The sequence below is a fragment of the Phocoena sinus genome, chromosome 13 (genome assembly GCF_008692025.1).
Source record: "Phocoena sinus isolate mPhoSin1 chromosome 13, mPhoSin1.pri, whole genome shotgun sequence".
NCBI classification, from domain to species: Eukaryota; Metazoa; Chordata; class Mammalia; order Artiodactyla; family Phocoenidae; genus Phocoena; species Phocoena sinus.
In genome coordinates, this window is record NC_045775.1 from 62382328 (window position 1) to 62396008 (window position 13681).

At 37.3% G+C, this 13681-nt stretch overlaps 1 protein-coding gene and 1 pseudogene across 6 annotated transcripts in view; one reads left to right on the forward strand and one right to left on the reverse strand.

Moving 5' to 3' along the window:
• Positions 1 to 13681, reverse strand: part of EXOC6B (exocyst complex component 6B) — a 729400-nt gene that overhangs the window by 655588 nt on the left and 60131 nt on the right. The gene's annotated exons all lie outside the window — the stretch shown is intronic.
• On the forward strand, positions 7598 to 8946 carry LOC116764153 (annotated as a pseudogene).

Consider the following 13681-nt stretch of genomic DNA (forward strand, 5'->3'; position numbering starts at 1 on the left):
AATGGCAAAATGGTCTGAATGGTTCAAATGGTTTGAATAAGGCAATTGTGACTTTCTTCTTTCTACTTTTCTAACTTTTTATTTTCTTAAACATGTATTGCTTTTATAATTGAGAAACGGAAGTGCATTTTTAAAAGTCTAGAATAGTACCTGGTTCATAATAGATGCTCAATAAAATATTAATTAAAATTAAAAACTAAACAAGAACAAACACTTCAGAGTAACCTGGGGCCTAGTTTTTAATAATTATTAAAAAACAATTATGTAAAAAAATAGAGAAGAATTTCTTCTCACAATCTATCACCTACAAACCCAAGAAGCAATCACAACTGATCAGAATTTGTGTTCTTTTTTTGGTCACGCTGCCGCAGCTTGTGGAATCTAAGTTCCCCGACCAGGGATCAAACCCATGCCCCTCTGCAATGGAAGCGTGGAGTCCTAACCAATGGACTGCCAGGGAATTCTGGAATTTTAAAAATTCAGTATCTCTTCTACATTCTAACCTTCTCATTACTGATCATAACTTCAAAATGTATTTAAAACATACATATATTTGACACACTGAAATTTTTTATTTGAAAACTCACACAGCAGTTTCCTAGAGCCCTTCCATAGCAACTATGAACCTCACCAATTAATGTTCTTTCATGATCCTTCAAATGGGAGGGGAAGAGGGGGGCCTCAATGGTTATTACCATGGAACCTCTGATCTATTACTCAATTTAAGTAACTTGATTTGTGAATTGGAAAAGTAAGCTATTTTCTGTTGTTTCCTATACCACTAACATGATATGCAAAGAACTCCCTACCAATATCATAAGCTATTTACAAAAAACCCTTCATGTTTTAGATGAAAATAAATGAGGACACACCCCTCCTCTCACACCATGTTTCCATTAGGAATCAATACTGTGCCTTTTTTTCACAGAAGCATTTGCTTAAGGGCAGTATACACTAGGCCATTTTAAAGATCTCTCTTTAATATGGAAATATAGAAATGTACCAAAAAAAGGAACCTCAGAAATGATTGGCCTTAATTCACAGATACAAGTTCAATTTTTTTTAAACATCTCTATCACATACTTGTCTAGCTTCCACTGAAACATCTCTAGTAAGGGGAAGTTCATTACAAGGCAACCAATCCCATTTCAATAGCTGTTGCAAAGTTCTTATAAAAAATAAAATTTGCCTTCCTATAATTTTCACCAATTATCTTATTTTTGCCCTCAAAGGACCACCAAAAATGAGTCCTTGGTCCCTCCTTTCCCTTCTCCAGACTCAACAATCCAAATTATTCAACTATTCTACATACAGCCTTTCAATTCAGGCTTTTACTCTCTGGACACATTCTAGTAGTCAACATTCTTAAAATGCAACAAAACAGGCAGTGTAGTACAGTAGTCAAGAGCACAGGCTTCAAAGTCAAACTTCCTGGATTCGTCTTCGTTATTAATTTTGTGACCTTGGGAAAGTTATTAAATTTCTCTCTAGTTTAGTTTCCACACCTATAAAATGTAGATAATAATAAAAACCATTTCATACAGTTGCTGTGTAAAGATTAAATGGCATAATGTAAGTAAAGCATTCAAAACAGTACATGGCACACAGAAAGCATGCTATAAATATAAGCAATTTTCAGACCAAACATGGTCAAACTAGGAAAATAAGACTCATCTCCTTTAACTTTGTGACTCGGCCTTATTAAAACAGTCTAATTCTTTAGTGTTTCTGGCAGTTATACTGTACATTGAGCTTAAAGTCACATAAAATCTTTTAATTTGTTTTTATAATACATTGCTATATTCATTCAGTTGATAGTCTGAATCTACTACTTACTACCTATTACAATTATAATCCCTTTTCCAGTCTTCTGAGATTTTTTTTTTTTTGCGGTACGCGGGCCTCTCACGGTTGTGGCCTCTCCCGTTGCGGAGCACAGGCTCCGGACGCGCAGGCTCAGTGGCCACAGCTCACGGGCCCAGCCGCTCCGCGGCATATGGGATCTTCCCGGACCGGGGCACGAACCCATGTCCCCTGCATCGGCAGGCAGACTCTCAACCACTGTGCCACCAGGGAAGCCCTGAGATCTTTTGAGACATAATTTTGTCATTAAACCTTCCATGTTCATGTTTTGCTTTGTTAAGTAGGTACATGAATATTTTCACAAAAGAAAACTCAACTATGAGGAAGGGCAGAAACCCAAGCAACTCTAGGACCTAAGAAAGGAGAACCCTGGAAAACACCAGTATATGGGAGATTTTCTGGTTCCATTTTAAGGGGGAAGGAAGAACTGTTAATCACATAAGGTCAAGAAGAGAGCTTGAAAAAGTAAATGTTCAATTTCAAAAAAAAAAAAAAAATCCAGGATACAAAAGAAATCACCAACCCCACTTTCTTTAGCCAAGATTCAGCCCCCCAACTGTGTCCAACTTGGAGAGAACTTGCTATGAGCCAAAGCTTTTAATGTCCCTCTTTTTTGAAGGCACAGTGGAAACAATTCCCTAGAACAAAGGAGTTGTGTCAGCGAGCTCTCTGCTTTTTCAAGTTGGAAGGACAGTTGATTCACACCATGTGTCAGCAAGAAACACCAGCTAGAACCAAGTGAGATAAATTTTAGGGCTCCTGAGCTGTTTAATATTAAACTGTAATAAACAATCTTTACAGCAAATTATTAACAAAATATTTGTTTATCCTCCCGTTTATATGCTTCCTTCCCTTGAAAAGAAATTCTAAGACAATTCATAATTCCAAGGTCGCATATGCACCACCAAGAAATCATTTTCAAATGTCAGCATCCAGAACCAATGATCTGGATCATACTCCCAAAACACTGCCCTGGCATATCACAGTCAGCCTTGCTATACAGTCCTTTGTGTTCCAAGATAGGGCTAGAAATGCTGGTCACTGTCTTTGATTAAGACTTTACTTCTGTCATTAACTCTCTCTACATAGAGTCATTTTAGTATCCACTCTAGTCAATAAATTTACTTTATGCCTAGACCAAGAAGTAAAATATATGTTCAACTACATAAATGACACTAAAATGATCTTATTTTTAATACTTTGAAAGATAAAAAAAGATCTGAAACAACCTTGATCTATATGGACTTATATGGAAAAATGGTTCTAAAACAATCAAAATAAAATTTAACAGAATGAGTGATACCAAAACTCACACCATAAAAAAAAAAGACTGGAGACAGACTAGCTTAACATGTTGAGACATTTTTCTGAAAACAAAGGTCACTAAAGCCAAATGATTGGTTCAATACAAGGAATTAAGTAATTTATAATGGGTAACTGGGAAAAATTAATTGCCTGCCTTTCAGAAATGACCCTATGATTAACGTTTATTATATAATTCGTTAGATATCTACCTGAGGCCTAATGCATATTTTCATTACTTATCTATCATCAATTATATATTATCAGTTAATCTGGCCTAGATCATATAACTTCTTTGGAGAATCTGACACCCTACACAGGTCAATTCTCAGTCAACAAAATGACAATCTAATATGGCCCCAAACATCACTGAAGAAACAAATATTACTTACCAGTAAATTACTTCTCCATAGGGTTATGTTTAGGTCACTCTCCAAAAGCTATGGAATATGACTATCACACTTCAGTTCTCCAATCTAAGGAGTAACTTGATTGTTTACTTAATGAGGGGAAATGGGAGTAATTTTCTTAAATGTTCATGATACACTAAACCAGAAGAAATAAACTTTTAAAAGGCAAGAGAAATTTGACCACTAAGTAATAAAATAACCAAATGATAAAATAAAATGACGACAGCAAGTTAAACAAAAACTGTTTTCTCAGGCTTCCCTGGTGGCGCAGTGGTTGAGAGTCCACCTGCCGATGCAGGGGACGTGGGGTCGTGCCCCGGTCCGGGAAGATCCCACATGCCGCAGAGCGGCTAGGCCCGTGAGCCGTGACCACTGAGCCTGCGCGTCCGGAGCCTGTGCCCCACAACGGAAGAGGCCACAACAGTGAGAGGCCCGCGTACCACGAAAAAAAAAAAGAAAAAAACTGTTTTCTCAGAAACTTAAGAAAACTGGCTATACCAGGTGGTTTGGACATTTTACCATCATAGGTTCACTTAGTAAGCATTTATTGAGAATTTACTAAAATGAAGACAAGAATGTTTCCCTTTGAGGAAGCACATACTATAATAAGAAACACACAAGGAAACACAATTGAAGGTAATTATAAATCTGTATAGAAATTAATATAATGTTTAAATCTGTACACCTAAATCTGTACAGCATTATAAAAACGTAATGTTTGCTGTGGAATTGGATTAACCAGAAGAAGCTTCTTGGAGTTGCTGAAAACCAGTAAAAAAAAGAATGAGGGAAAAAAAAAAACTTAAAAGGATACAGAGAAGGGAAAAAAGAACACAAACAAACAAAATGACTGCAGATTTGTCATCCAAATTATGCAAGCAAGAAGACAATGGAAAGGTATCTCCAAAGTGCTGAAGGAAAAACTGTAGACCTAGAATTCTACAGCCAGCAAACATATTCTCCAAAACCTAAGGACAAACAAAGATTTTTTTCTTTCAGACAAAATCTTAGAGAAGTTGTTTCCAGCATGCCTGCACTACAAGAAACATTAAAGTAAGTTCCTTAGGTGAAAAGAAATAAAATCAGGTCAAAGTATGGATATATACAAGGGAATAAAGAACATAGGAAATGATAAAGATTTTTATCATTTTTTAAATTTATCTAAAAGATAACTGAAAGTTTAAAGCAAAAATAATAGCAATGAATTGTGGAATTCATAACATATGTAGAAGTAAAATACATGCTAACTATAACTCAAAGGTCAATGGGGGAAATAAAAGTATACGGTTACAAGGATCTTATATATGAATAGGTATAATATCATTTGAAGGCAAACTGTTGTCTTAATCAGTTCAGGCTGCTATAACAAATTACATAGACTGAGTGGCTTCATAAAAATTTATTTCTCACAGTTCAGTAGGCTGAGAAGTCCAAGATCAAAGCACAGCATATCCAGCATTTGGTGAGGGCCAGCTTCCTGGTTTACCAGACAGTCATCTTCTCACTGTATCCTCACATTGCAGAGAACAGAGAGAGAGAGAGCAAGCTCTCATGTCTCTTCTTACAAGGGCACAAATCCCTTTCAAGAGGGCTCCACTCTCATGACTTCCTCATGAATTAATTAACTCCCAAAGGCCCCACCTCCTAATATCGTCACATTGGCAGGGGGGATGGGGGGGAAGGGTAAGGTATCAACATATGAATTTTGAAGGGACACAAAACATTCAGGCAATAGCAAATGTAATAAGTTAAAGATGCATATTGTAAACCCTACAGCAACCACTAAAATATATATATAACAAAAAGGTATACTGAATAAGACAATAGTGGGGGAAAATTGAATCCTAAAATATATTCAGTTAATCTAATTTAGTTAAGGAAAGTAAGAAAAGAGAAAAAAAGGGACAAAGAACAGATGGGACAAATGAATAATAAATAACAAGATAACAGACTTAAACCTAGTCAAATAGGTAATTATATTAATGTAAATGATTTCCTCTTTTCCTGCTTTCTTTTTAATTAATTAAGTATAATTCCATTTCCCCCTTCCCATCTTTTGAGCTATTATTGTGATTCCTTTTGTGGTGCCTTGGTGTAGTTTTGTTTCTTGTGTTTACCCTGCTTGAGGATCTTTAAGCTTCTTGGATTTCCATTTTAATATTCCAGAGAAAACCACTTGGAGCTTTTAAAAATGTTTCTGGTCTTAATTTTGTGGAGGTAAGCCCATATCTGTAAAACATATAATAATATTGCTTTTTTTAATCAGTTTAGATATTGTCTTTCTGCTATAATCAGAGCAGATTTACCTCATCATACCATACCATTCCCCCTCCCTCTCCTCTCAACATACTTATACCACTTTTAGTTTTTCTAAAGGTTATTTTTGTAATTTAATATACTATGCTTAATATTGTACTTTTATTTCTTAATAATATGCTTTTATTTCTTACATCATCATCTATGACTACCTTGACCCCCTAATTGTGCAAAGTGAGGCATTAGCTCCCCCTTACTTTCTCTTCATTTCTTTTCTTCACTTTCTTCCAACCGTTTAAGTGAATTTTACATTGACTGGGTTGGGTTAATAATATATCTATTCTGTTGCAGAATCATAATTGTCTTTTATGGTTTACCAGTACTTTGTCTTTAAAACCAATAAACAACATTTGTATTAGTTTAACTATATAAATATTCTTCACTTTTAAAGCCAGGTTGTACACTAAGATTACCATTCCTTTCTTATGGGAATCTCCCCCCTTTTTTCTGGAAAACTCTCTCCTGATGCTCCCATTTCCCCTGCTCCAATCTGAACTGACACCTATCCAGGCTTTCTGCATACCTATTTTTGATGTTCTTTCTTGGTTGACTTACAGAGCTGCTAAGATGATCAGAAATTAAGGGACCAGGGGAAGAATGAGAAGGGGTGTGCCAACATTCTTTAGTCACTTTTTCCCAAGATATTTGCCAAGTCTGCACACGAGAGGCTAAGTTTCCAGTGTAGGAATCAAGCAGAAGAGGTAGAGAAATCAGCTTTTGACAGTTTTGTGGCACTGAAGTGACATAAATTAGAGACAAGAGGTAAAGATCCTAGAGAGGAAAAATGGTAAAAAACACAACACTCTTCTGTTTTTCCCTCAATACATGCGCTGAATTCTTAACCTACAGCAGGCAAGAGGCTAAGACGACAAGCAGAGAAGCAGAACAGAGTTTTAGGTAGTCTTGAGGTATGGAGTAAAGATTAGAATGCAGTGTCCACCTGAGGAAAGGGGCCCTAATCATCACTCCAAGGCTGTTTGGAAAATGTGAAGGACTATAGCAAAAGGCAGTACTGAACCAGAGATAGCCATAGCTCTGACCCTGACTGGATTCAGATCACTGCCACTCTATCCACCTTACCGAAAAAGACAGGGTTGGGGGGAGTTTAACCTTCTCTTACGGAAGAGAAGGTTACCCAGAACCTCCAAGAGTTTTTTTATCTCCATGCAGTCCAAAATTACCAAGCATGCCAAGGGAGAGGACCATATAACTGAAAATCAAGATCCACAGATGATACAGATATTGAAATTATGAGAAAAGGACTTTGAAATGTCTATGATTAATATGATAAAAAAAAAAGGAAAAAGAACAAAACAGACAGAAAGATGGAAAATTCACCAGAGCCTTGAAATCTACGCTATTTAAAATTTGAGAAAATTCAGAAGTGAAAATGTAATTTTTAAAATTAAGAGCTCCATAGATAGTTTATCAGCAAGAGGAGATTAGTGAAGATAAATTAATAGAAAATATCCAGATTAAAGCATAACGAGGAAAGTAGCACATGGTTTCTAAAGCTGGTCGCAGGAATAGGGCGTTCTCTTTGTTGCACAAGTGGCACGGCTCGTTTAAGCCAGTAGTGGAGGCGCCAAGGGAAGCTGCAGTGGGAGTGTTCAAGGATTCACTCTGGGTCCCCTAAGGTGTTTCTGGCAAAGGTAACAGGCTGAATGATGTGGCACAGGGCCCTCCCCATGCAGGATGTGCTTTGGTCAGTACACTTAAAGTTGAAGTTTGCTGCTAAAGATGGCAGATCCAGATGTCCTCACCAAGGTTCCTGCAGCACTGAAGCAGTTAGCCAAGTATGTGATCCGGGGGTTTTATGGCATTGAGCATGCTTTGGCCTTGGACATCTCGATCCGAAACCTCTGTGTGAAAGAGGAGGACATGCTGGAGCTGCTCAAGCTTGATCAGAAGCAACTTCAATCACTCTTGAATAATTTAAAGGGAGACAAATTCATCAAGTGCAGAATGAGGGTGGAGACTGCTGCAGATGGGAAAACCACTCACCACAACTACTACTTTATCAATTATCGTACTCTTGTTAATGTGGTAAAATATAAATTGGACCACATGAGAAGGAGGATTGAAACTGATGAGAGAGATTCCACCAACCGGGCCTCCTTCAAATGTCCATCTGCAGTGGTACTTTTACAGATTTAGAAGATAATCAGCTCTTTGATCCCATGACAGGAACTTTCCGCTATATTTTCTGCCACACAGAAGTAGAAGAAGATGAATCAGCAATGCCCAAAAAAGATGCACACACACTTTCGGCAAGGTTTAATGAACAAACTGAGCCCATTTATGCTTTGCTTTGAGAGACAGAGGATGTGAACTTGGCCTATGAAATACTTGAGCCAGAACCCACAGAAATACCAGCCCTGAAACAGAGCAAGGACCGTGCAGCAACTGCTGCTGCAGCTGCTGGCCTGGCAGGTGGGCACCACCAGGAAGCATGGGCCACCAAGGTCCGTCTTATGAGTACCTATACACTCAGAATGTTGTCATTAACATGGATGACCAAGACGATCTTCATCGCGCCTCACTGGAGGGAAAATCTGCCAAAGAGAGAACTATTTGGTCAAGAGAGAGCACTATCCAAAGAGCACATAGTTCTGAAGAGATGAAGGAAGGTGGCTTAGATATAGACTCGTTTCAGGAGCGTGAGGAAGGCCGTGCGGGGCCAGATGATAACGAGGAGGTCACGCGAGCACTGCTCGTTCATGAGAAGAAGACCCCCTCTGCCACAGCAGGCTCAGTGGGGGCAGCTGCTCCTGTGACCACTGCCAATGGCAGTGACTCTGAGAGTGAGACCAGTGAGTGAGACAATGACTCTCCACCCTGTGCGGCAGCTGTGGCTGCACATCATGGGGAAGAGGATGAGGAGGAGGATGAATTTGAGGAAGGAGCAGATGACCCCATTGTCATGGTAGCTGGCCGTCCGTTCTCCTACAGCGAAGTGAGCCAGAAGCCAGAGCTGGTGGCCCAAATGACACCAGATGAAAAGGAAGCGTACATAGCAATGAGACAATGCATGTTTGAGGACCTCTTTGACTGAGCTTTCCCTACCTTTTCCTCCCTTCTCTAATGCTCATTTCAAAAAGAAATTCCCTACCTTTGAAGAAAGTGTTTAGTGGCTTTCTGCCCCTCTTGATGTAAATCAACTGTTAATCTTGTGCAAAGAGTAATGGGAGAGAAAGTCTGATTTTTATGCCAGAAACTTCCCCACAATGTAGGTAGCATTCCCTTTCCTATTACTACAGTATTAATATTTTGCTATATTTCCTTATCTAATTTTTTTCCTTTCCCTTTTAAGACACATTTTCTCCCTTCTGAAATGAGTGCGAGAAGTCTAAAGGTAAATTCTTCATGTATGCCTGCAGAAGCTCACTTTGATAGGTTACAGTAATTCACTGATCACATCCTTCTTATATATTCTGACCAAGCATTCCAAACAGCTCCTGATATTGCTGCCAACCAAGCAGCTTGGCAACAGGCAAATCATTGATGAAGGAAAAAAAAAAATCTTAAAACTTCCTATTGCTTCACAGTTTAGGATGGAGTCAATATGTAAGGGGAGGTGGGAGTGTCTGTGGAAGAAGGATGTTTATGTGTAAATCTCAAGATTAATACTTAAACCAAAATTGGTGTCTTTAGAACTGACTTGACTGACAGACATTGTTTTGCTTAATGCCTTTTGGTTTGTATGTTGGATAATAGAAAACAGAAAGTGTGTTTGGTAAGCCCTTAGGAAGAAATTAGAGAAAAAACAGGGACTTAAGACGAGGAATCCATGTAAAGGGTTGAAGAGTGGAGAGTACTGGGAACAGTACCTTTTAACACTGTCTGAGTTTGTGCTGACTTGGAAATCCTTTATATAAAGCTGAGACTGGTCCCCTTCTTCAGTTCTTCCACAGTGCTATAATTGTTTAAAGAGGCCATTCCAGCAGAAATCAGCATATGACAATTGATTACTCCTCTCTCTTTTTTTTTCCTCTCAACATTATTGAAGGCCTTGTCTCTTCTGATTCTTGTCAGGCATGGTACTTTAGAGTGCATCCAGTATATCGTTGAGCATGGTAACCTCAAGGAAAATGCTTTATTTCTGGTTCTGATATGCAGCATGGTATTATTCCTTAAGGCAGAACTTTAAAGAACTTTCATACAAGGGTCTACGACAATTGTATTTTTATAATATTTTCCCTTGCATTGTCATTTTAAGTATTTATCATTTTATAGTACATGTGTAAAGTTAAGATAGATTTTAAACATCTGAGCCTTGTATAAAGTAATGATTCATTTACCTGGGTTGTATTATGACTGAATATTGACAATAAGTCTATTTTATACTGACTGAAATTTGTTAATCTAGCTCTGTAACACCTTGGAGCATAATTAAAATGAATACTCTTCCCATTTAAAAAAAAAGCATAAAGAGGAAAATAAAAATATATAAAATACAGAAGACTATAAAAAATATGAAATATATGGGATAGAGTCAAAATACCTACCCCAGCAGTTCTCAAACTGTTTGGCTTAAGGATATTTCCATACTCTTAAAAAATATGGATCTCCCCAAGAACTTTTGTATATGTGGTTATATTTATTGACATTTATCACATTAAAAATTAAAGCTGAATAAGAATTTAAACATAAGAATACACAAGCATATATTACATTAGCCATTAAAACAATGACTGTCTTCACATATCATATAGCCTCTGGGGTACTTCACTATATTCTCCTGCAAGAATGTGAGTAAAAGAGGAAAGCAATATCTTAGTGTTACTAGGAAAATAGTTTTAAATTTGTGACTCTGCAGAAAGAGGTCTAGTCTTTCTATAATGGGGGAATGGCAATATTTAAAACATCAGAGTCAACTATTTCCCAAAACTAATGAAAGACATCAATCCACAGTTTCAAGCTCTACAAACCCAACAGGATAAATACAAAGGAAACTATACGTAAGCACCTCATAGTAAAACTGCAGAAAAACAAAACCATAGTAAAAAATATTAAAGGAACAACATTAAGATTAAGAGCTAACTTTTTAACAGGAAATATATGTCAAACAACAAATGAATTATATACAGTAAAGTGCTGAAAAAAAATAAACTGCCAGCCTAGAATCCTAAAACTAGTTTAAAAAAAAAAAGTCCCTTAAAAATTAAGGCAGGCGGGCTTCCCTGGTGGCGCAGTGGTTGAGAGTCCGCCTGCCGATGCAGGGGACACGGGTTCGTGCCCCGGTCTGGGAGGATCCCACATGCCGCGGAGCGGCTGGGCCCGTGAGCCATGGCCGCTGAGCCTGCGCGTCCGGAGCCTGTCCTCCGCAACGGGAGAGGCCACAACAGTGAGAGGCCCGCGTAACGCATAAAAAAAAAAAAAAAAAAAAAAAAAAAAAAAAAAAAAAAAAAAATTAAGGCAGGCAATGTAAAATGGTACATCCACTACAGAAAACAATTTGGCAGTTCCTCAAAAAATTAAAAATAATTTACCATATAATCCAGCAATTCTACTTCTGGGTACATACCCAAAAAAAGTGAAATCAGGGACTCAAAGAAATATTTACACATCTATGTTCATAGCAGCATTATTCACAACAGCCAAAAGGAGGAAGCAATTCAAATGCTCATCGAAGGATGAACGGATAAACAAAATGTGGTACACATACAATGGAATATTATTCAGCCTTAAAAAAGAAGGAAATTGTGACACATGCTACAACATGGATGAACCCTGAAGACATTATCCTAAGTGAAATAAGCCAGTCACAGAAGGACAAATACTGTATGACTCCACATATATGAAGTACTCAGAAGGGTCAGATTTATAGAGACAGGAAGTAGAATAGTGGCTGCCAGGAGAAGAGAAAGGGGAGAATGAGGAGTTATTGTTTAATGGGCACAGAACTTCAGTTTGGGAACATTACGAAAATTCTGAAGATGGATGATGGTGATGATTGCACAATAATGTGGATATACTTAATGCCATTAAACTATACACTTAAAGATGGTTAAAATGGTAAATTTTGTTATGTATGTTTTACCACAATTTCAAAAAAATTAAGGTAAAATAAAGACACTTTTCATACAAACAAGCAAAAAAATGAGAGAATGTGTCAGTATTACGCTTGCATTCAAAGAAATGCTGAAGAGAGTTCTTCATGCAAAAAGAAAGTAATCTCAGAATAAAGCACAGAAATGTAGGAAACCAAAAAGGGGTAAACATAAATGAATGCTGACTCTACAAAATAATAATGTCTTGGGGGCACTAAATGACATGTAAAATTAAAATTCATGACACCAATAGATTAACAGATGGGAAAGGGTAAATGAAAATGAAGTGTTATATGGTCCTAGTAGTATCAAGGAAATGATAAAAGAATTAATTTATATTATACTTTAATGAGTCAAAGATGCATGTGGTAATCCTTAGAGTAATTCCTATAGATTAGAAAAAGAAGAACCAAAAGACAGCAAAAGAAAAAAAAACAGTCAATAATCAGGAAAAGAAAATCCAGCAGCCATCAGACCTTTCTACAACACCAAACACCAGAAGACAATACTCAGGGAAACAAAATATGAGTCAAAGTTTTAAGTTCAATGAAGCTGTCCTTTGAATGTACAGTCTACAGAGCAGCCATTCTGAATATACAATAACTAAAAAATTATTGTTTATATAAGTCCGTCTGAAGGTAACTGGTAGAGAAAAACTCCAACCAAACTAAATGGCAAGAGAAACTTCAACAAAAAAGACTGGAAGTAATAAGGGAACATACTTAACTGCAACTCTAAGACAAAAAGATCAGATTAAGAGTGACAAAATATGGTATATAAAAACAGTATATAGGCTTCCCTGGTGGTGCAATGGTTGAGAGTCCGCCTGCTGATGCAGGGGACACGGGTTCGTGTCCCGGTCAAGGAAGATCCCACATGCCGCAGAGCGGCTGGGCCCGTGAGCCATGGCCGCTGAGCCTGCGCATCTGGAGCCTGTGCTCCGCAACGGGAGAGGCCACAGCAGTGAGAGGCCTGCGTACCGCAAAAAATATATATACATATATAGTATGTGATAACACAACATTGTAAATCAACTATACTCTAATAAAAATTTTTTCAATAGTATGTAAAAATTATACAACTAATAAAAAGAAGAGAGAAAAGATAGAAAGTAGTATAAGCTGGTGACGCTTCATACCACATAACTGGGAGTCAAAGCTAAGCAAATCAGGTACAAGTCTACAATTCCTAATCTAAAACCCTTGGGGTTTAGTTTAGTAACATTAGTAACTCTGCAGCAAATGTAGGAATATTCACACAAGTGGTAAATATAAAGACTATCACTATCTCACAGCAACTCACATCAAGTTTTGTTGCCAAATGAATTCAGACAGCTTTTGACGACAAATGGTTTCAGAGCCTTTGGAATTTTCAAATTGCAAATGAGAAATTATGGGCTAGCAGAATTCTAAACATTTTAAGACTATAAAGTAAAACACTAACATAATATTATTGACTAATATTTGTGGTCACAGAAAAGAGAGGGAAAGAAAATACAGGAAATTCTACTGTTTCTGTCAGATGAGGAACCAATAAATACTATCTTCAAAAAAAAGAGGGTGGGAAGGGGAGACTGAGGATACAATTCAAAGGAACCACAAGAACAAAAATATAATTTTTAAAAAATTATAAGACAAAACAGATCATGAGATCTTCACAGTAGTATCTTCCTCCACCCCCCCAAAACAATTCTTTTAGTTGATACTAAATTATTTTTAAATGATGACTACAGTGATC